The following is a 23,578-nucleotide window of genomic DNA, read 5'->3' on the forward strand; positions in this document are numbered from 1 at the left end:
ATAGTATCGGGTGATTCATGTGAGAACCTTCTGTATTTGTGTTTTTGCTTATGTTCTTCTTTTTTCGTTTCAAGTAGGGAAAATAGGATGTCACACAAGTGATATTTAAATCAAAACCTGCTCGTGGAAAGGATTACCGGTGCATGTTCACCGCGTTCAAGTTTGCGCCTGTACTGCAGCATTGCATGGGCCACGTTTCCCGCCCGTGCAGCCTGTCGATGTGTTGGAGTCACGTACAAAAGATCCTTCAAAAAAGCCACATGAAGTCAAAACTAATATTTATTAGTATAAATGCAAATAATGTATATTGTATCATATTGTGATTAACAATATTAAATAATTTGTGAACACTACTCACATAATTTGTCGTCCACAAGGATTTTAGCATCAAGTATCTCTGCAGCTGGGCTGCTATGGAATCTCTAAAGTCATTGGCCAAAATCTTGTCCAGTAGAGGACGAAATGACTTAAGGTACTGAGTGAAAAACATGGTGAGTTGTCAGGGCAGTACAGCAGTGTGCTGTAGAAACACAGCTGATATTATAGAAGAGTTGAGAAACACAAAGAGAAAACTTTGAAGACACCCAGGAAATATGTATCAGAGCTTCTAATGTAGTAGTATTACTAACATGACATATCATGTAAGAAGATATTAAGTTATTTAAAGGTGCAATTAACTGAAAAAAGAGAGATGTTTATGCCAAATCCCATGAATGTTATAGTTAGAAATCAAGGTTAGGTTTACATGTCAACAAGTGCTGTTTATGTGTACGCATTGGTTCTCGTTATGATCAGGTTTCTGAGTTTAATTGGTCGAGGTCAGCCTCACATTCCGCCAGATATGTACATATGGGTCTAATCGTGTGCAAGGAGAAACCAGGTTGGTGTTCCATCAATATGCCATGATTATTATCTATGCTTAATGTGTATGTAAACAACAATGGTTACACACCCTGCAAATGGTATCATCCATACTCGGTACAGGGAGCCTGGGTAAGGAGGCCTGGAAGCTGTAGAGCAGTAAACATCTTCACCAGGCTCTAGGGATGTTCAAACAACATCAGAACAAAAAACACGTACAATTTATAAGACGGCCGGCCCTTTATAACTTATTTAAAGAAAGATTCAACCATGGACACAAAGACTAAACAGACAGTGCACTGGCAGATCTACAATTCTAAATAGCATAGTTAAGGATTGAGGCACATACCAGCCACACTTTTGTAGATGTGCTCATCTTTCCATGGGATTCAAAAATCCAGCTATGGTAGGAAAGCAGAACTTTGAGAGTGTATCTCAGGAGGCAGATAAGGAAGAGCCACAGTCCAGTGGCAAACAAGATGGCACTCAGCACTGCTCGGGTCTGCGCTGACAAACAGCCTCTGCTCAGAAAAGGCATAAACACTCTTCCTTGTTATGTTGCCAAAGTTATAGATATACAGCAAAGATAATGAATGTAGATATTACAGATCCTGAATAACACAATAGATCTTCTAAATAAACAATAAATAAAATGTATGTTACAATTGAATACTGTACACAACAGCATATGACATGATTTCACTGATGGCTTTCTGACCGGTATGGTAGCTTATCCTTGAAGTTTTGCTAACATCCCTAGCAAACTGAGGTGCTAATGCGATTAGCATGCTATGGCGCTAATCATATTTAGCATTGCAGTTTCTACAAACTGTGTGGACATTTCATTAAAGCATTAAACCTCGAATTATATTTATTCGAACCAAAGTATATAGATATATTAAACAGTTGACACACATACTGATATTAGCTAACAATGCTAGCTGTGTGTTAGCTACCTGTTCAGTCATACAGCAGAAAGAAGCAACAGTACTGTTAACAATACAACAGTACTGCAGTTACCACTGCAGTGTACTGCATATAGCACCTTGGTAATACAGTAATAATACAGTTACACAGACACAAACCTCCAGGTGTCTTCCCATGGATCATAGTGTCCTACAGCTGCATAGAGAGCTGTGCAGGAGTCTGGGGTCACCAGGGAGTCCAAGTACCAGCCTCCCACAGCGTAACTACTGTCTGCACAGGCCACTGCAATGAAGTGTCTTCTGTGATGTAGACACAACAGATGGTGACTGTTTCCATTAGTGTTACACAGTATGAATGACTGTAAATTCAGCAGGTTGAGGTTCAGTAAAATGACACCAGAGCTGTGTTTGTATTACCACAACCTGTAAATGCATAGTAATAATAATAATGTATACTTTATTGATCCCCTTGGGGAAACTGCAGTTGGACAGCTGCCAGACTGTGTCAGCACTCCAAGGGGTTTCGGTGTCTCGTCCAAGAACACAGCAAGCAGCCAGGGGTTCGTAGATGACTGCTCTTCCACCTGATCTACTATCTTATAATAATAATCATCTAAATAAACGCATTGGCATAAAATCTACACTGTAGGCTTGAACCTGTTGAATACTAAAATGTTATATAAATCTATTGTTTTTAATTTTTTTTAACAGTGCATTTAAAGTACCTTCCTCCCTGCAAAATGAAATAGCATGTTCTTACATTTGCATTATGCAAGACTAGATGGATATTCATGTGACTTTTCACAAGCTCATTTGGCCACAGTTTACCTTTTGTGTTTGTCATATCAAATGCAAACATCACATTCTAACTTTGATAGTGTATTTTGTAAAACACATGACTATGTTAGCCAGATAGGCAATTACTAATAGTCATCAAAAATAAAAATAAAAAGTACACATTACAGCACAGTTAGCTCCTGTGCTCCATTCATATCTGTGGAAACAGACAGTTTATAAGTTAGTAGCTCAATTAATACAGTGTAGTACAGCAAATATACATCATATTTATATATTCATTATTATTATTATTATTATTACTACTTTTCGTATTGCTATTGTTGCTGTTATTATATAAATTATTATAATACACAGGTCTAAGAAATATTTGGGATACATTAGTGTGTTTTTTATGGTTGTGTTTGTTTTTATTTGCTTTTATTTGATGGATTTTTCCAAAACATTTGTGAAAATCTAAAAAAAAATGCATCGTCACGTTGAAATATAATGAAAGGCATTTGAAGCTTTCTATAGAATGTGATGATGTCACATAACATCAAAGCCACTTCTACATTTTAAATACCCCTAGTTTTTAGATCCCATCATTAGTTGATTTTCTGACAAAGAATCTTTGTTACTGTTTTCCTAAAAGGTAACTTAAGTATTTGTCAGAATACTTTCTGCACTTCTCTGCATAACACAGAAATGTCGTTGTATTTACTAAGGCCTTATTTGTCAGTGGATAAACATCGGCTTAACTCTCCGAGAATGAGATTGCTGAAAGCAAACTCAAGGCTTTGGAAAGAAAATCATGATCTGCAGAAAAACATCAGGGACATAAGCGACCTAGTGGAGAGGACAAGACAAGTGACCATTGAAAACAACGAACTACTGTCAAAGCAAGCGAAAGAAATTGCTGATATGAGGCAAACGATAGAAGAGCAATCTACCCTCATAAAGGACTTCAGACAGTCAGTCCGTGACCTTAGGAGCCAGCAGGAGAAGACGCAGGAGGAGGAGATACTGGACAGACCTTCCACACCTCAGCCTGAACAACAGGGTGCTGGGAGTTCATGGGGTTGGTTGCCAAAGAAAATCCTCAAAGTTGGTTTGTTTGCTGGTATTGCCACTGTGAGTGCAGCTGCGGCGATCAGCACCCTCAATGTTAGCTACAGTCCTGACCCACAAACCTACCTCAAATTTGCCTACCAGGCACTTGAGGCCTGCTGCAGTTTAAAATAACAGGTCATACAACATATCATCCAAAAATCCAGCAAATAATCCATTTGGATGGTGTACGGTGATGCAGCAGTTAACACTGTCCCAGCAAGAATGTTCAGCATTCAAACCCTCTGAAAGAGGTTTTAAGATCTAAACCTTCGGAAAGAGGGTTCAAGAACGTCTTGCTGTGACAGTGCCTTTTACTGCCAGCATCCTGGAGATTACACAGAGATGCAGCAGATTGCAGTGTCCCAGCAAGAATGTTCAGGATTCAAACCCTCTGAAGGAGGTTTTAAGATTTACACTCTCTTTCAGAGGGTGTAAATCTTAAACCTTCTGAAGGAGGGTTCAAGAACGTCTTGCTGTGACAGTGCCTTTTATTGCCTGCATCCTGGAGATTACACAGTGATGCAGCAGATTGCAGTGTCCCAGCAAGAATGTTCAGGATTCAGACCCTCTGAAGGAGGTTTTAAGATCTAAACCTTCTGAAGGAGGTTTTAAGATCTAAACCTTCTGAAGGAGGTTTTAAGATCTAAAACTTCTGAAGGAGGGTTTTGGATTCAAACCCTCTGAAGGAGGTTTTAAGATTTACACTCTCTTTCAGAGGGTGTAGATCTTAAACCTTCTGAAGGAGGTTTCATGAACTTCTTGATGTGACTGTGCCTTTTACTGCCTGCATCCTGGAGATAACATCTCTCCCCGTACGCCTGTGGGTTTACTCCGGGAGCTCCGGTTTCTCCCACAGACATTTTAATTGGCAACTTTTAATTGGCTTTTTAAAAAAATTGTAATAACAAAATAATAATAATAAATAAATAATAATAAAAACAAAAAAATAATAAAAAATGTGTCATTGTTATGGTGGTAAATCATTTTAAATATTTAAGTAGTGTAACACTGTTTATATGTCATATGAACTGTGTCTGTTTATATTACATAATCATTTTTCTTCGTAGCCTGGTTGCACATAGTCTGTTGACTAAATGTCCGAGTGCTGACATTTACAGCTGTGCAGGTCATGGTTATCACGTGGTCGCTACTCAGTGGTAATTGGACTTGCTTGGGATTCAAAAGGCTTCTTAAATTAAAAAAAAAAACTGAAACAAGAAGCTGAAGCACAAGTGTATCACAAGAAAAATTATAAAATGAAGCAATTCGTTAAAGTTGATTAAAAGTTATATATTTCATTATTGTCCATGTCTCCATGGCGAAATATGGAGAGAGCCACCAATAAACTTGTCCATTCAAATCCATTCTTTGACCAAAAATATCAAGATCAGATTCAAGGGAGGAATTGTCAGGAAAAAGATCAGTGATGTACTCAATGTCTTGAATATGGAATTAAGCAGATTGAGGTTGAGTAAAATGACACCAGAGCTGTGTTTGTATTACCACAACCTGTAATTACAATACTTATCTAAATAAACCCATTGGAAGCTCAATAAAATCTACACTGTAGGCTTGAACCTGTTGAATACTAAAATGTTATATAAATCTATTGTTTTTAATTTTTTTAACAGCGCATTTAAAGTAACTTCCTCCCTGCAAAATGAAATAGCATGTTCTTACATTTGCATTATGCAAGACTAGATGGATATTCATGTGACTTTTCACAAGCTCATTTGGCCACAGTTTACCTTTTGTGTTTGTCATATTAAATGCAAACATCACATTCTAACTTTGACAGTGTATTTTGTAAAACACATGACTATGTTAGCCAGATAGGCAATTACTAATAGTCACCAAAAATAAAAATAAAAGTACAGCGATGGAGCACAGTTAGCTCCTGTGCTCCATTCATATCTGTGGAAACAGACAGTTTATAAGTTAGTAGCTCAATTAATACAGTGTAGTACAGCAAAGATACATCATATTTATATATTCATTATTATTATTATTACTACTACTTTTCGTATTGCTATTGTTGCTGTTATTATATAAATTATTATAATACACAGGTCTAAGAAATATTTGGGATACATTAGTGTGTTTTTTATGGTTGTGTTTGTTTTTATTTGCTTTTATTTGATGGATTTTTCCAAAACATTTGTGAAAATCTAAAAAAAAATGCATCGTCACGTCTGAATATAATGAAAGGCATTTGAAGCTTTCTATAGAATGTGATGATGTCACATAACATCAATGCCCATAGAATGTGATGATGTCACACCAGATCAAAGCCACTTCTACATTTTAAATACCCCTAGTTTTTAGATCCCATCATTAGTTGATTTTCTGACAAAGAATCTTTGTTACTGTTTTCCTAAAAGGTAACTTAAGTATTTGTCAGAATACTTTCTGCACTTCTCTGCATAACACAGAAATGTCGTTGTATTTACTAAGGCCTTATTTGTCAGTGGATAAACATCGGCTTAACTCTCCGAGAATGAGATTGCTGAAAGCAAACTCGAGGCTTTGGAAAGAAAATCATGATCTGAAGAAAAACATCAGGGACATAAGCGACCTAGTGGAGAGGACAAGACAAGTGACCATTGAAAACAACGAACTACTGTCAAAGCAAGCGAAAGAAATTGCTGATATGAGGCAAACGATAGAAGAGCAATCTACCCTCATAAAGGACTTCAGACAGTCAGTCCGTGACCTTAGGAGCCAGCAGGAGAAGACGCAGGAGGAGGAGATACTGGACAGACCTTCCACACCTCAGCCTGAACAACAGGGTGCTGGGAGTTCATGGGGTTGGTTGCCAAAGAAAATCCTCAAAGTTGGTTTGTTTGCTGGTATTGCCACTGTGAGTGCAGCTGCGGCGATCAGCACCCTCAATGTTAGCTACAGTCCTGACCCACAAACCTACCTCAAATTTGCCTACCAGGCACTTGAGGCCTGCTGCAGTTTAAAATAACAGGTCATACAACATATCATCCAAAAATCCAGCAAATAATCCATTTGGATGGTGTACGGTGATGCAGCAGTTAACACTGTCCCAGCAAGAATGTTCAGCATTCAAACCCTCTGAAAGAGGTTTTAAGATCTAAACCTTCGGAAAGAGGGTTCAAGAACGTCTTGCTGTGACAGTGTCTTTTACTGCCAGCATCCTGGAGATTACACAGTGATGCAGCAGATTGCAGTGTCCCAGCAAGAATGTTCAGGATTCAAACCCTCTGAAGGAGGTTTTAAGATCTAAACCTTCTGAAGGAGGTTTTAAGATCTAAACCTTCTGAAGGAGGTTTTAAGATCTAAAACTTCTGAAGGAGGGTTTTGGATTCAAACCCTCTGAAGGAGGTTTTAAGATTTACACTCTCTTTCAGAGGGTGTAGATCTTAAACCTTCTGAAGGAGGTTTCATGAACTTCTTGATGTGACTGTGCCTTTTACTGCCTGCATCCTGGAGATAACATCTCTCCCCGTACGCCTGTGGGTTTACTCCGGGAGCTCCGGTTTCTCCCACAGACATTTTAATTGGCAACTTTTAATTGGCTTTTAAAAAAAATTGTAATAATAAAAATAATAATAATAAATAAATAATAATAAAAACAAAAAATTAATAAAAAATGTGTCATTGTTATGGTGGTAAATCATTTTAAATATTTAAGTAGTGTAACACTGTTTATATGTCATATGAACTGTGTCTGTTTATATTACATAATCATTTTTCTTCGTAGCCTGGTTGCACATAGTCTGTTGACTAAATGTCCAAGTGCTGACATTTACAGCTGTGCAGGTCATGGTTATCACGTGGTCGCTACTCAGTGGTAATTGGACTTGCTTGGGATTCAAAAGGCTTCTTAAATTAAAAAAAAAAACTGAAACAAGAAGCTGAAGCACAAGTGTATCACAAGAAAAATTATAAAATGAAGCAATTCGTTAAAGTTGATTAAAAGTTATATATTTCATTATTGTCCATGTCTCCATGGCGAAATATGGAGAGAGCCACCAATAAACTTGTCCATTCAAATCCATTCTTTGACCAAAAATATCAAGATCAGATTCAAGGGAGGAATTGTCAGGAAAAAGATCAGTGATGTACTCAATGTCTTGAATATGGAATTAAGCAGATTGAGGTTGAGTAAAATGACACCAGAGCTGTGTTTGTATTACCACAACCTGTAATTACAATACTTATCTAAATAAACCCATTGGAAGCTCAATAAAATCTACACTGTAGGCTTGAACCTGTTGAATACTAAAATGTTATATAAATCTATTGTTTTTAATTTTTTTAACAGCGCATTTAAAGTAACTTCCTCCCTGCAAAATGAAATAGCATGTTCTTACATTTGCATTATGCAAGACTAGATGGATATTCATGTGACTTTTCACAAGCTCATTTGGCCACAGTTTACCTTTTGTGTTTGTCATATTAAATGCAAACATCACATTCTAACTTTGACAGTGTATTTTGTAAAACACATGACTATGTTAGCCAGATAGGCAATTACTAATAGTCACCAAAAATAAAAATAAAAGTACAGCGATGGAGCACAGTTAGCTCCTGTGCTCCATTCATATCTGTGGAAACAGACAGTTTATAAGTTAGTAGCTCAATTAATACAGTGTAGTACAGCAAAGATACATCATATTTATATATTCATTATTATTATTATTACTACTACTTTTCGTATTGCTATTGTTGCTGTTATTATATAAATTATTATAATACACAGGTCTAAGAAATATTTGGGATACATTAGTGTGTTTTTTATGGTTGTGTTTGTTTTTATTTGCTTTTATTTGATGGATTTTTCCAAAACATTTGTGAAAATCTAAAAAAAAAATGCATCGTCACGTCTGAATATAATGAAAGGCATTTGAAGCTTTCTATAGAATGTGATGATGTCACATAACATCAATGCCCATAGAATGTGATGATGTCACACCAGATCAAAGCCACTTCTACATTTTAAATACCCCTAGTTTTTAGATCCCATCATTAGTTGATTTTCTGACAAAGAATCTTTGTTACTGTTTTCCTAAAAGGTAACTTAAGTATTTGTCAGAATACTTTCTGCACTTCTCTGCATAACACAGAAATGTCGTTGTATTTACTAAGGCCTTATTTGTCAGTGGATAAACATCGGCTTAACTCTCCGAGAATGAGATTGCTGAAAGCAAACTCAAGGCTTTGGAAAGAAAATCATGATCTGCAGAAAAACATCAGGGACATAAGCGACCTAGTGGAGAGGACAAGACAAGTGACCATTGAAAACAACGAACTACTGTCAAAGCAAGCGAAAGAAATTGCTGATATGAGGCAAACGATAGAAGAGCAATCTACCCTCATAAAGGACTTCAGACAGTCAGTCCGTGACCTTAGGAGCCAGCAGGAGAAGACGCAGGAGGAGGAGATACTGGACAGACCTTCCACACCTCAGCCTGAACAACAGGGTGCTGGGAGTTCATGGGGTTGGTTGCCAAAGAAAATCCTCAAAGTTGGTTTGTTTGCTGGTATTGCCACTGTGAGTGCAGCTGCGGCGATCAGCACCCTCAATGTTAGCTACAGTCCTGACCCACAAACCTACCTCAAATTTGCCTACCAGGCACTTGAGGCCTGCTGCAGTTTAAAATAACAGGTCATACAACATATCATCCAAAAATCCAGCAAATAATCCATTTGGATGGTGTACGGTGATGCAGCAGTTAACACTGTCCCAGCAAGAATGTTCAGCATTCAAACCCTCTGAAAGAGGTTTTAAGATCTAAACCTTCGGAAAGAGGGTTCAAGAACGTCTTGCTGTGACAGTGTCTTTTACTGCCAGCATCCTGGAGATTACACAGAGATGCAGTAGTGCAGCACTGTCCCAGCAAGAATGTTCAGGATTCAAACCCTCTGAAGGAGGTTTTAAGATTTACACTCTCTTTCAGAGGGTGTAAATCTTAAACCTTCTGAAGGAGGGTTCAAGAACGTCTTGCTGTGACAGTGCCTTTTATTGCCTGCATCCTGGAGATTACACAGTGATGCAGCAGATTGCAGTGTCCCAGCAAGAATGTTCAGGATTCAGACCCTCTGAAGGAGGTTTTAAGATTTAAACCTTCTGAAGGAGGTTTTAAGATCTAAACCTTCTGAAGGAGGTTTTAAGATCTAAAACTTCTGAAGGAGGGTTTTGGATTCAAACCCTCTGAAGGAGGTTTTAAGATTTACGCTCTCTTTCAGAGGGTGTAAATCTTAAACCTTCTGAAGGAGGTTTCATGAACTTCTTGATGTGACAGTGCCTTTTACTGCCTGCATCCTGGAGATAACATCTCTCCCCGTACGCCTGTGGGTTTACTCCGGGAGCTCCGGTTTCTCCCACAGGCGTACGGGGAGAGATGTTATCTCCAGGATGCAGGCAGTAAAAGGCACTGTCACATCAAGACAGTCAGTGGATAAACATCCAGTTATTTGTCAGTGGATAAACATCGGCTTAACTCTCCGAGAATGAGATTGCTGAAAGCAAACTCAAGGCTTTGGAAAGAAAATCATGATCTGCAGAAAAACATCAGGGACATAAGCGACCTAGTGGAGAGGACAAGACAAGTGACCATTGAAAACAACGAACTACTGTCAAAGCAAGCGAAAGAAATTGCTGATATGAGGCAAACGATAGAAGAGCAATCTACCCTCATAAAGGACTTCAGACAGTCAGTCCGTGACCTTAGGAGCCAGCAGGAGAAGACGCAGGAGGAGGAGATACTGGACAGACCTTCCACACCTCAGCCTGAACAACAGGGTGCTGGGAGTTCATGGGGTTGGTTGCCAAAGAAAATCCTCAAAGTTGGTTTGTTTGCTGGTATTGCCACTGTGAGTGCAGCTGCGGCGATCAGCACCCTCAATGTTAGCTACAGTCCTGACCCACAAACCTACCTCAAATTTGCCTACCAGGCACTTGAGGCCTGCTGCAGTTTAAAATAACAGGTCATACAACATATCATCCAAAAATCCAGCAAATAATCCATTTGGATGGTGTACGGTGATGCAGCAGTTAACACTGTCCCAGCAAGAATGTTCAGCATTCAAACCCTCTGAAGGAGGTTTTAAGATCTAAACCTTCGGAAAGAGGGTTCAAGAACGTCTTGCTGTGACAGTGTCTTTTACTGCCAGCATCCTGGAGATTACACAGAGATGCAGCAGATTGCAGTGTCCCAGCAAGAATGTTCAGGATTCAAACCCTCTGAAGGAGGTTTTAAGATTTACACTCTCTTTCAGAGGGTGTAAATCTTAAACCTTCTGAAGGAGGGTTCAAGAACGTCTTGCTGTGACAGTGCCTTTTATTGCCTGCATCCTGGAGATTACACAGTGATGCAGCAGATTGCAGTGTCCCAGCAAGAATGTTCAGGATTCAGACCCTCTGAAGGAGGTTTTAAGATCTAAACCTTCTGAAGGAGGTTTTAAGATCTAAACCTTCTGAAGGAGGTTTTAAGATCTAAAACTTCTGAAGGAGGGTTTTGGATTCAAACCCTCTGAAGGAGGTTTTAAGATTTACACTCTCTTTCAGAGGGTGTAGATCTTAAACCTTCTGAAGGAGGTTTCATGAACTTCTTGATGTGACTGTGCCTTTTACTGCCTGCATCCTGGAGATAACATCTCTCCCCGTACGCCTGTGGGTTTACTCCGGGAGCTCCGGTTTCTCCCACAGACATTTTAATTGGCAACTTTTAATTGGCTTTTTAAAAAAATTGTAATAACAAAATAATAATAATAAATAAATAATAATAAAAACAAAAAAATAATAAAAAATGTGTCATTGTTATGGTGGTAAATCATTTAAAATATTTAAGTAGTGTAACACTGTTTATATGTCATATGAACTGTGTCTGTTTATATTACATAATCATTTTTCTTCGTAGCCTGGTTGCACATAGTCTGTTGACTAAATGTCCGAGTGCTGACATTTACAGCTGTGCAGGTCATGGTTATCACGTGGTCGCTACTCAGTGGTAATTGGACTTGCTTGGGATTCAAAAGGCTTCTTAAATTAAAAAAAAAAACTGAAACAAGAAGCTGAAGCACAAGTGTATCACAAGAAAAATTATAAAATGAAGCAATTCGTTAAAGTTGATTAAAAGTTATATATTTCATTATTGTCCATGTCTCCATGGCGAAATATGGAGAGAGCCACCAATAAACTTGTCCATTCAAATCCATTCTTTGACCAAAAATATCAAGATCAGATTCAAGGGAGGAATTGTCAGGAAAAAGATCAGTGATGTACTCAATGTCTTGAATATGGTATTAAGCAGATTGAGGTTGAGTAAAATGACACCAGAGCTGTGTTTGTATTACCACAACCTGTAATTACAATACTTATCTAAATAAGCCCATTGGAAGCTCAATAAAATCTACACTGTAGGCTTGAACCTGTTGAATACTAAAATGTTATATAAATCTATTGTTTTTAATTTTTTTTAACAGTGCATTTAAAGTACCTTCCTCCCTGCAAAATGAAATAGCATGTTCTTACATTTGCATTATGCAAGACTAGATGGATATTCATGTGACTTTTCACAAGCTCATTTGGCCACAGTTTACCTTTTGTGTTTGTCATATTAAATGCAAACATCACATTCTAACTTTGACAGTGTATTTTGTAAAACACATGACTATGTTAGCCAGATAGGCAATTACTAATAGTCTCCAAAAATAAAAATAAAAGTACAGCGATGGAGCACAGTTAGCTCCTGTGCTCCATTCATATCTGTGGAAACAGACAGTTTATAAGTTAGTAGCTCAATTAATACAGTGTAGTACAGCAAAGATACATCATATTTATATATTCATTATTATTATTATTACTACTACTTTTCGTATTGCTATTGTTGCTGTTATTATATAAATTATTATAATACACAGGTCTAAGAAATATTTGGGATACATTAGTGTGTTTTTTATGGTTGTGTTTGTTTTTATTTGCTTTTATTTGATGGATTTTTCCAAAACATTTGTGAAAATCTAAAAAAAATGCATCGTCACGTTGGAATATAATGAAAGGCATTTGAAGCTTTCTATAGAATGTGATGATGTCACATAACATCAATGCCCATAGAATGTGATGATGTCACACCAGATCAAAGCCACTTCTACATTTTAAATACCCCTAGTTTTTAGATCCCATCATTAGTTGATTTTCTGACAAAGAATCTTTGTTACTGTTTTCCTAAAAGGTAACTTAAGTATTTGTCAGAATACTTTCTGCACTTCTCTGCATAACACAGAAATGTCGTTGTATTTACTAAGGCCTTATTTGTCAGTGGATAAACATCGGCTTAACTCTCCGAGAATGAGATTGCTGAAAGCAAACTCGAGGCTTTGGAAAGAAAATCATGATCTGCAGAAAAACATCAGGGACATAAGCGACCTAGTGGAGAGGACAAGACAAGTGACCATTGAAAACAACGAACTACTGTCAAAGCAAGCGAAAGAAATTGCTGATATGAGGCAAACGATAGAAGAGCAATCTACCCTCATAAAGGACTTCAGACAGTCAGTCCGTGACCTTAGGAGCCAGCAGGAGAAGACGCAGGAGGAGGAGATACTGGACAGACCTTCCACCCCTCAGCCTGAACAACAGGGTGCTGGGAGTTCATGGGGTTGGTTGCCAAAGAAAATCCTCAAAGTAGGTTTGTTTGCTGGCATTGCCACTGTGAGTGCAGCTGCGGCGATCAGCACCCTCAGTGTTAGCTACAGTCCTGACCCACAAACCTACCTCAAATTTGCCTACCAGGCACTTGAGGCCTGCTGCAGTTTAAAATAACAGGTCATACAACATATCATCCAAAAATCCAGCAAATAATCCATTTGGATGGTGTACGGTGATGCAGCAGTTAACACTGTCCCAGGAAGAATGTTCAGGATTCAAACCCTCTGAAGGAGGTTTTAAGATCTAAACCTTCGGAAAGAGGGTTCAAGAACGTCTTGCTGTGACAGTGCCTTTTACTGCCAGCATCCTGGAGATTACACAGTGATGCAGCAGATAGCACTGTCCCAGCAAGAATGTTCAGGATTCAAACCCTCTGAAGGAGGTTTTAAGATTTACACTCTCTTTCAGAGGGTGTAAATCTTAAACCTTCTGAAGGAGGGTTCAAGAACGTCTTGCTGTGACAGTGCCTTTTATTGCCTGCATCCTGGAGATTACACAGTGATGCAGCAGATTGCAGTGTCCCAGCAAGAATGTTCAGGATTCAGACCCTCTGAAGGAGGTTTTAAGATCTAAACCTTCTGAAGGAGGTTTTAAGATCTAAACCTTCTGAAGGAGGTTTTAAGATCTAAAACTTCTGAAGGAGGGTTTTGGATTCAAACCCTCTGAAGGAGGTTTTAAGATTTACACTCTCTTTCAGAGGGTGTAGATATTAAACCTTCTGAAGGAGGTTTCATGAACTTCTTGATGTGACTGTGCCTTTTACTGCCTGCATCCTGGAGATAACATCTCTCCCCGTACGCCTGTGGGTTTACTCCGGGAGCTCCGGTTTCTCCCACAGACATTTTAATTGGCAACTTTTAATTGGCTTTTTAAAAAAATTGTAATAACAAAATAATAATAATAAATAAATAATAATAAAAACAAAAAAATAATAAAAAATGTGTCATTGTTATGGTGGTAAATCATTTTAAATATTTAAGTAGTGTAACACTGTTTATATGTCATATGAACTGTGTCTGTTTATATTACATAATCATTTTTCTTCGTAGCCTGGTTGCACATAGTCTGTTGACTAAATGTCCGAGTGCTGACATTTACAGCTGTGCAGGTCATGGTTATCACGTGGTCGCTACTCAGTGGTAATTGGACTTGCTTGGGATTCAAAAGGCTTCTTAAATTAAAAAAAAAAAACTGAAACAAGAAGCTGAAGCACAAGTGTATCACAAGAAAAATTATAAAATGAAGCAATTCGTTAAAGTTGATTAAAAGTTATATATTTCATTATTGTCCATGTCTCCATGGCGAAATACGGAGAGAGCCACCAATAAACTTGTCCATTAAAATCCATTCTTTGACCAAAAATATCAAGATCAGATTCAAGGGAGGAATTGTCAGGAAAAAGATCAGTGATGTACTCAATGTCTTGAATATGGTATTAAGCAGATTGAGGTTGAGTAAAATGACACCAGAGCTGTGTTTGTATTACCACAACCTGTAATTGAAATAATTATCTAAATAAACCCGTTGGTAGCTCAATAAAATCTACACTGTAGGCTTGAACCTGTTGAATACTAAAATGTTATATAAATCTATTGTTTTTAATTTTTTTAACAGCGCATTTAAAGTAACTTCCTCCCTGCAAAATGAAATAGCATGTTCTTACATTTGCATTATGCAAGACTAGATGGATATTCATGTGACTTTTCACAAGCTCATTTGGCCACAGTTTACCAGTTTGTGTTTGTCATATTAAATGCAAACATCACATTCTAACTTTGATGGTGTATTTTGTAAAACACATGACTATGTTAGCCAGATAGGCAATTATTAATAGTCACCAAAAATAAAAGTACAGCGATGGAGCACAGTTAGCTCCTGTGCTCCATTCATATCTGTGGAAACAGACAGTTTATAAGTTAGTAGCTCAATTAATACAGTGTAGTACAGCAAATATACATCATATTTATATATTCATTATTATTATTATCACTACTACTTTTCGTATTGCTATTGTTGCTGTTATTATATAAATTATTATAATACACAGGTCTAAGAAATATTTGGGATACATTAGTGTGTTTTTTATGGTTGTGTTTGTTTTTATTTGCTTTTATTTGATGGATTTTTCCAAAACATTTGTGAAAATCTAAAAAAAAATGCATCGTCACGTTGAAATATAATGAAAGGCATTTGAAGCTTTCTATAGAATGTGATGATGTCACATAAGATCAATGCCCATAGAATGTGATGATGTCACACCAGATCAAAGCCACTTCTACATTTTAAATACCCCTAGTTTTTAGATCCCATCATTAGTTGATTTTCTGACAAAGAATCTTTGTTACTGTTTTCCTAAAAGGTAACTTAAGTATTTGTCAGAATACTTTCTGCACTTCTCTGCATAACACAGAAATGTCGTTGTATTTACTAAGGCCTTATTTGTCAGTGGATAAACATCGGCTTAACTCTCCGAGAATGAGATTGCTGAAAGCAAACTCGAGGCTTTGGAAAGAAAATCATGATCTGCAGAAAAACATCAGGGACATAAGCGACCTAGTGGAGAGGACAAGACAAGTGACCATTGAAAACAACGAACTACTGTCAAAGCAAGCAAAAGAAATTGCTGATATGAGGCAAACGATAGAAGAGCAATCTACCCTCATAAAGGACTTCAGACAGTCAGTCCGTGACCTTAGGAGCCAGCAGGAGAAGACGCAGGAGGAGGAGATACTGGACAGACCTTCCACCCCTCAGTCTGAACAACAGGGTGCTGGGAGTTCATGGGGTTGGTTGCCAAAGAAAATCCTCAAAGTTGGTTTGTTTGCTGGTATTGCCACTGTGAGTGCAGCTGCGGCGATCAACACCCTCAATGTTAGCTACAGTCCTGACCCACAAACCTACCTCAAATTTGCCTACCAGGCACTTGAGGCCTGCTGCAGTTTAAAATAACAGGTCATACAACATATCATCCAAAAATCCAGCAAATAATCCATTTGGATGGTGTACGGTGATGCAGCAGTTAACACTGTCCCAGCAAGAATGTTCAGCATTCAAACCCTCTGAAAGAGGTTTTAAGATCTAAACCTTCGGAAAGAGGGTTCAAGAACGTCTTGCTGTGACAGTGTCTTTTACTGCCAGCATCCTGGAGATTACACAGTGATGCAGCAGTTAACACTGTCCCAGCAAGAATATTCAGGATTCAAACCCTCTGAAGGAGGTTTTAAGATTTACGCTCTCTTTCAGAGGGTGTAAATCTTAAACCTTCTGAAGGAGGGTTTTGAATTCAAACCTTCTGAAGGAGGGTTTTGGATTCAAACCTTCTGAAGGAGGGTTCAAGAACGTCTTGCTGTGACAGTGTCTTTTACTGCCTGCATCCTGGAGATTACACAGTGATGCAGCAGATTGCAGTGTCCCAGCAAGAATGTTTAGGATTCAGACCCTCTGAAGGAGGTTTTAAGATCTAAACCTTCTGAAGGAGGTTTTAAGATCTAAAACTTCTGAAGGAGGGTTTTGGATTCAAACCCTTTGAAGGAGGTTTTAAGATTTACGCTCTCTTTCAGAGGGTGTAGATCTTAAACCTTCTGAAGGAGGTTTCATGAACTTCTTGATGTGACAGTGCCTTTTACTGCCTGCATCCTGGAGATAACATCTCTCCCCGTACGCCTGTGGGTTTACTCCGGGAGCTCCGGTTTCTCCCACAGACATTTTAATTGGCAACTTTTAATTGGCTTTTAAAAAAAATTGTAATAACAAAATAATAATAATAAATAAATAATAATAAAAACAAAAAAATAAAAAAAAAATGTGTCATTGTTATGGTGGTAAATCATTTTAAATATTTAAGTAGTGTAACACTGTTTATTTGTCATATGAACCGTTTCTGTTTATATTACATAATAATTTTTCTTCGTAGCCTGATTGCACATAGTCTGTTGACTAAATGTCAGAGTGCTGAGATTTACAGCTGTGCAGGTCATGGTTATCATGTGGTCGCTACTCAGTGGTAATTGGACTTGCTTGGGATTCAAAAGGCTTCTTAAATTAAAAAAAAAACAATTGGTATGAGTCCTGAATGTCACAGAGAGGAAACAAAGAAAGATATGAAGCAGTAGAGATCAAGCAGTAGTGAAACTGAGTTTGGAAAATAAATACACAGATAGATCAATAATAGGCAATTCTCTAATTTGATTGTGCTCTTTCTTACTATGTCAGGGCTGGAGAACTTGCTGGACATGTGGAATGTGATGAGGTTTTCCCCGACATTAATATAAGACACACTATAACCATCATCAGCCACCTGAGGGTGGACAAGACATATCATTGCACATAGCCCTCCCAGATTGAAGTTAAATTCAGATTCGCTAACTTGTGTACATCTCCAAATATATAAAATGCTTTAACTCACAGGCCCAAATCCACCACCTGAACCCACATATTTAGGGAACTTGTTGATGTCAACTAAATTGAGCTGCTGTTGTGGAGTCTGGCTGGTGGACAACTTTCAGGGTTCTGAGAGCATCTTGAAGTGAAGAAACAATATGACCTTTTTTACAATACAGTGTGTCACTAATTGTGACTTGGTAGCACACACACACACTTCACACCTGATTTGTTGAACATTCATAGATATTTTATGTTTTGTTACTGTTCAGCTTACCGTTGCACTAGTGTCCTCCATGACTCTGACAAATGCAACAGCCTCAGCAGTGCAGGAGCGTACCGTCTCTGTCCGACCATCTCTGAACATACGAGTCATTGATGACTCGTACGTCAGACAAAATAGTCCTTGATCCTATAAAAACAGATACATGGCTGATTTAGTGATGCTAGGTGATACAATAAAGTATTTAAAAGACAATAGGGAGCAATATTGTTACCCTGAACTGGGCCAGGGCCAGCTGAATAAAGCCATCAGGACTGGTCCTGCACTTCTTGATCAGGCCTTTCCCAAACTCTGTAAATCTATTTCTAACCTAAATCTATTCCAGTTTTTTTTAAGTTGAGATTTAGCTGTTTCAGCTTCTTCTGCCTCTGTTTAGCTCTATTAAAATGATTCCTACTTCTCTTCAGCTAATTTCAGCAGCGTTTTTAAACGTTTCAGCTACTTTCAGCAGTTCTTCAGGAATCAATTCAGCAGCATTCTTCAGAAAATGCTTTATCTAGATTTAAAACATTTTCTATTTGTTACAGTAAGGATGTAATTCAGAAAACAACAAAATAAAATGACAATAATTCTGTAATATATGCTACAGTAAAAGTTATAGATACTGTAATATAAATTATTATATACACACATTTGTTGGCTAATTGTTGCCAGCAACGTGCCGTTGTTATGACACATCTGGATTCATAAAACCAGAGCTTCTGTATTTTCTCTGTCTTTAAGACTCCTGGACTCAGCTGCTTCCCACTCTTACCAGAGCTGACGCAGACCTCCCCACTCTTTACTTCCTGGGTGCCACGGACAGGCTTCTTGTGATTGGTGGAAACAACTCAGAGAACGTGGTGACATCATTCTGTGTGCATTTCGAAAACTGACTTCTATGTTTTTGAAGCACAAACACATTGTGTCTAATACTGTATTCTAACGAAGGTCATAATGTCCTACTTTATCTCCAGTTGCACACGACTTTTGGCATTTGCAGGACAGGGGACAGTTGCATGTGATCAGGTTCTGTTACCCAGTGTAGAGCACAACACAGTTGCAAAAATATATCTCCACACTCTCTCCCTCAGAGCTCTTCCCCCTCTGCCAGTCTCCACCTTTTATGAATCTATCTTAATTTCTAATGTTATTTTTACTTATCTCTTATAAATACTGTAGATCCTTGTTATTCTGTACATGTTCTGTGATTGTTATATTGGCAGTAGCTTCTGTCTTTCTCAAACAAAGCTCCCTTATCACTTGTGCCCAGTACTTAAATTTGTTTGTAAGAGCAGGACACAGTTAGGCTTGTAGTAAAATAATTAACTTCAGAATTTAACGTTATTTGTTTTCTTTTTTTTTTTTACAGTATTTACATTTTAGGTATAATATTGTTAGATTTCAAAGTTGTGGAGAAGCAAACACAACAAACAAACGGTGCAACTGTGCTTTGAATACTGTCTCGGTTCAAAGTCAAATCTGTGAAGGGTGTCTATTTTGAAATTGTATTTTTAGCAAATGGTGGATTAACAAAGTTTGAATGTTTTCACTATGCCTGTGTGGGTTTTCTCTGTACTTGGTTCTCAGCTTCCTCCCCCAGTCCAAAGATGTACAGTTAGATTAACTGATGGCTCTAAATTGCCCGTAGGTGTGCACGTGAGTATGAATGGTTGTTCATCTCTATACGCCAGTCTGTCATAGACTGGTGACCTGTACTATATGTGCTATACAGCTGAGATACGCTCGAGCACCAACGCGACCCTTAAGAGGAGAAGCGGTTAGGATAATGGATGGATGCATGGATGGAGTTAAAGGATTTTGATGATGGATCTGGCCTGCATTTGTCGAACCACTGGTGTGTTTCTTAGACTTCTCCATAGTGGAATAATAAACCAACCAGTCTCATCACAGGAACACCTCTCGGAGTATAAAGTTTCTGAACACCAACCTTATGCGATTATGGAAAGTAGCTTTTTCCCTCGGCTCCTTCAGTAGATCTCATCCTTATCACCAATCTTTTCATTAAAAGCCAGTCATTTCTCCAGCCTGTTCTCCTCTCTGGTCTATCATAGAAGATGAGTGAATGACCCTTGACACCAACCCGCCGAAGACTGGAAGCGATCGGGCACTTTAGAGTTTCAACTGTGCTCAAGTGTGTGTGAGCGGAGAGACAGACAGAGAGAGAGGTCGTGAGTGATTTTTGAAGCTCACACATTTCTCTTCAGACATACTTCACAACCTATTAGAGCTCCTATTTCTTACTCTTATCAGGACCTCGTAGGGCATGAAGTATAAGCCTGGCTTCTGGTACCATAACACTGGTACCAAATCTTAGCACTTAAATCACGACGCATTAGAAATAAACAGCAGGGTGTTTTCTTTACTACTGAGTCAAAGTGCATGTGAGAGCTGAATACTTAACTGTTCATTAATATCTTCAGCTGTACATGTAATTCTTTTGTATTTAACTGCTGCGTTATTCACACTGTTTTATTACCTTCTATTCCTCAATTTCTTTATGTCCAGGTACTTTTTAATCTCGTGCTGCTTTTAATTTTAATGTCCTTTTAATGAAATATAATAGATCATAAAGATGTTCTTTCCTGCAATCTGATATCATGTAACCCTGTAACACTATCAACTTTTACTGATTACTTGGTTAAGTATCCCTGGTCACATAGTCATCTGATATCTAAAGAGCAAGTATATATAAAAAAATATAACTGTATTATTCCAGGCTTTAGAGAATATCAGTGAAACAGCTAGAAATGGGTTTTAACCCATTTAATTTTTTTTTTTACTCCATACACAGTAATAAAATTATGATATAGATACACTTTATCTGCAGTTGTGGGTCTGGGTTGTGGAATAATTGTTATCTTTGCGTTTTTTTTTTTTTTTAAAGTACAGTAGCCTACGTGATTGCCGGAGACATGTGTGTCATCTAAAATGCATTTGCAATTCAGTTTGAATTGCTTTTCAAAATATCAAAAAGCATCAAATGGATGTTATATCACTGTTTCTTCCCCAGTGCTGCCACCATATTTACACAGTCAGTGTCTTCATGTGATATTTCGATGGTATATGCATCCTGAACAATGTGTGTCCACTGGTTTTCAAAGCCCTTGCATATTAGTTAACTAGGGGGTTGCACTGAACTCTGCTTTAAAACTGTATGTAACTGATCTTGTGGCCATATTAAGAGGTTGTATCTCTCATTGATGTTGCATTATTATATCTCATTATTTCACTCTGTCAACAGACCATTTATGCTATTATGCACAATATAAGGTTGCTCACAACCTTTTTTAAAACACTTCTATGTGTATTCCTGTCGCCCTGTGTTCTAAGGCAGTCGAGATGATGCTCCCCTTTCCGTCACCAATGCCGCCATCGTTCCAACACATGCCAACCGCCTGCTTTGGCCTCTGAACTCCCTGGCCTTGTTGTTTGCTCCCATGAGGCCCGTAATGAACACAGGTTAGGCAAGGAAATGTCAGAGCACTGATGGGGGATTGTGATGTAATCACATAGAAAGGTCAGGAGGAGGGAGTAGAGACACAAGGAATCCGATATTATTAAATAAGTATAGTGAGGCTGAAGAATGGAGGTTGACTGTCATCCAAAGTAAAACTGAGGAGTGAATCATACTGATGTCCTAGTTAGAGGTGACGTGCCTGTCCACATTTCAACCCATGCAACCACACTTCTACAAAAACCACATATTTTCTGCCATGGAGTGCCATAGGTAGACATGCTTTGCATTTATCACTACAGTTTCCAGTTATATACATATATAGAGAGATTAACTTTAACCGGCATCTGACAGGAAACTGAAGACAACTGGGGAGTGTAAAAATAAATGTGCTTTATATTTATTATTATTTATATATTTTGGATCAATTACATGCTTCTACAAGAGTCATCCACAAGATTAAGTAAATGTTATATAGAGAGGACGTGAAGTTAGTTGGTGTGAGAGAAGAGGATGCAGAGGATGGGGTTAAATGGAGGCAGATGAGTCACTGTGGTGACCCTTGAAATGGAAAAGCGAAGAAATATGGTCTAATATAAGTTAAACGTGACTATTTCAAAGAATAGTTTGTTGTTTCGACAAATGCACTTATTTACTTTCTTGCTGAGAAATACATGAGACAGTTGATACATCTCTTGAATATGAAGCTACAGTCAGCTGTTTAACCTGGCTGGCTGGCTCTGTCCAGAAGCAACAAATATAACCTCTCTGCACCTCTAAATGTGGCTAATTACCACATTCTGTTTCATTTGTTAAATATGTACGTCCAGAAGCCTCTGCGGGTTGCCTGGCAGTTTTACAAGACTCCAGGATGCAATGCTAAAATATTTGTTCATTAGTGGGCTTTAGTGGTAAAGGCAGACAAATTTGGCTATATTTGAACTGAGTCAGGCTCTGCTGGCCAGCTGCTGGTTGCAGTCTTATCTAACTATCCTTGAAATTAGCAAAGGTATATTATATTTTGAGTGAAGCAGCCATGTCTCCTGGATTTTACATCCAATACAAAATAGATATAGTATATTGTATATATATGTAGTATATACAATATTGTTGGTAATTAAGTTTGAGATAAAGTGACCCGGGGTTGTCCTTGGCTGGAGGCATTTCAGCTTTTCTGTTACGGAGAGACACCAGAGAGAAGAGAGAAGAATTAAACTGAAATGAATCTGATGGATGAGAGGCTAAACTCATGTGAGTGTGTAATGAGTGTACTCATTACATTAAAATTCAAAAAGTTCAATTTTATAAAACATTTATTTTAAGAGAATAAAAATGGTGATTACAATACAGGAACTCAGTTTCTGAAAATGCATGCCATGCATTTTTAAGGCTCCTTGAGGGAAACTACAGCCTGAGCTAATGAAAAAAATAAATCAATATCAGAATCAAAAACAAATTAATTTTAATCAGTGTTGTCACATATCCTGTTTGCTCCATTAGGTAAAATGAACTCTTTTTTGTATAAAATAGTACATAATTATAGCATTACACACCATTAAAATCAAAGACAAAAATGTAAAAGGTACTGTGGCATGTGTAGTACAAAATACATCATACATGTGATAATTACCTTTTTTTAAGAGCAGAGTTAAAGGAGTTCTACAGTGGATTATACTGATAAAATTAAACCCAACCAAGCGAACCATTAAAATCTATGCTCAAAATGAAATACAATGTTAAATTTCATTTGTATGAGGTATGAGCTAAAACCATTAACTGATGCATGTAATACTGGGTAAATTGCAGTTTTATCCATTGTGGTAGGCTTGTGTCATGGGTGAAAGTTTAACCTAAAAGCTGCATGGATTGCAATTGTCTTGCAGTAACATGAGTCTCTGTTTAACTTCTAGTGATTACTGAGGCTTTCATTCTGCAATGTGATGCTGTGCTTTGTATCTATAAAACAGAATTGTTCACAATGTGCAGAGTTTTGACAAGATTACTTGCAAACTGCTGCCACCTGAGGATCTGGCATAAGGAAGAGTGGACACTATATTTCAGGCTGTACTTGAGTAAGGTGCTCATAAAGACCACATAACAAT

At 37.9% G+C, this 23,578-nt stretch overlaps 2 pseudogenes; both read right to left on the reverse strand.

The window, feature by feature from the left end:
* The window catches only part of LOC113171517, a 53,350-nt pseudogene extending 51,951 nt beyond the window's left edge, over positions 1-1,399 (reverse strand).
* A 15,056-nt stretch (positions 1,400-16,455) lies between these two features.
* On the reverse strand, positions 16,456-21,395 carry LOC113171531 (annotated as a pseudogene).
* Positions 21,396-23,578: the final 2,183 nt, after the last annotated feature.

Source organism: Anabas testudineus, chromosome 13 (assembly GCF_900324465.2).
Source record: "Anabas testudineus chromosome 13, fAnaTes1.2, whole genome shotgun sequence".
Taxonomy (NCBI): Eukaryota; Metazoa; Chordata; class Actinopteri; order Anabantiformes; family Anabantidae; genus Anabas; species Anabas testudineus.